This window comes from Otolemur garnettii, unplaced genomic scaffold (genome assembly GCF_000181295.1).
Source record: "Otolemur garnettii isolate 467f Iridium unplaced genomic scaffold, OtoGar3 scaffold00057, whole genome shotgun sequence".
NCBI lineage: Eukaryota > Metazoa > Chordata > Mammalia > Primates > Galagidae > Otolemur > Otolemur garnettii.
Window position 1 is genome coordinate 6562101 of NW_003852452.1, and position 1598 is coordinate 6563698.

The 1598-nt window shown below is 40.8% G+C and overlaps 1 protein-coding gene across 1 annotated transcript in view; it reads right to left on the reverse strand.

The window, feature by feature from the left end:
* The window catches only part of TM7SF3 (transmembrane 7 superfamily member 3), a 40570-nt gene that overhangs the window by 4779 nt on the left and 34193 nt on the right, over window positions 1-1598 (reverse strand). The gene's annotated exons all lie outside the window — the stretch shown is intronic.

Sequence of the window (1598 nt, forward strand, 5' to 3'; positions counted from 1 at the left end):
GCAGCCAGCGTGCTGCAAAGAGGGGGCTGGGCTGACACGTGGAAACCAGCCCAGGAGCTAAACTTCACAGAGCCAGCCTTGACTTCTCGATAAATTGGGACCGAGGAAAAAAAGGTGACAAGCTTCCTGATAAGCATGACAAGGTAAGGGGGAGTTGTTGGTAAAGAAAATTGTAATATTTTCATTGTTCTACACCTTGTACCTTCACAGCCAGAATACAGGTTTGTGAGCAACAAGACCCTTCATTTTCCTAAGGAGCAAGGAATTCACCATGCAGACTAAAAACCCAGAATAAAAGGTCTAAATGACTCGTTTAGAAAAGATGTTTAGAATATGGGGGGGGGCCATTATTTTACACACCCAATAGGACGTCAAACACAATACAGGTCAAAATAGAAGGGAAGGTGGAAGGAAGTATCTTCCTTTTTAACATCTAGTTAAACTATGTAATTTTCACTTACCGTCATACTTCAAGAGTGTCAGTCTTGTGATCAGTATATAAAAGAAGAATCCCATGAAGATAAATCCTATGAAGAATAACTCTAAGTAGCAAACCGCCAGGAAAGGAAAAAAAAAAGCAAAATAAGATGTGGTCAGGTTCTCCTTTTACAATGCAGTTTAAGTATCTAACCTACGAATACATGCCTAAGCTCCTAGAATTTACACAGTATGGCATCTGAAGAAGAAAAGGAATTATCTAAAAAGCAAAAGAAATTTAGAAGTCATTGGGAATAACTATTATTAAACAGATACAATAGTAAAGTATTAACTACAGGATACACTACAGCCACAGTTGTGGCAGTGGGCACCTGTAGTCCTGTCTACTCAGGAGCCTGAAGTGAGAGGATCGCTTGAGCCCAGGAGTTTTGAGGTTGCTGTGAGCTAGGCTGAGGCCCAGCACTCTAACCTGGGCAACAAAATAAAACTCGGTCTCAAAAAGACAGAACAAAAACAAAAAACAATAAAAGAAAATTCATTCTACACTGTGAGATAGTAAATATTCTTCATAACATTCTCTTCTACAAAAAAAAAGTGTCATAATAGAGAAAAGGAGTTTCAAATAATTTATTAACACAAATTCAAAGACTTTGTTAGATCAGAATTGTGTTTACCCTTGATGATCAGTCATATACCTTGTTGACTGAATAACATTCTTTTTTAGTAACTGGAAACATCAGTTATATAAAAAGTCGCCTAACAGAGAATGATTTATCCTGATACAGGGTTCCCGACTAGAGCTGGACATTTTCTAGGCCTGAGTGAGCGCAGAAATCAGACCCCCGCCTATAGGCACAAATAGGTTGCCCTTTCCAGACCATACCCTCAGGACTCAAGCAAGGTCTTGAACAAAGCAGCCAGAAAGGTTCTGGGTGGTTCCTCCTTGAGTAGGAAACACACACCCTAATTCCTTGCCTGAGGCAAAAACTGCAAGGACCTCATGCCTGGGTTAATTTTAGGATTCTTCCAGAATTATTTTCTGCCCCCATACCTCAGGCCAATTGTGACATACTTCCTCAGGACACCCCACTGGCAGGATAGGAGACACAGCTCTTAAGCCCCCTAGACTAAAGACTCAGGGGGGGTTCCCCACTCGGATT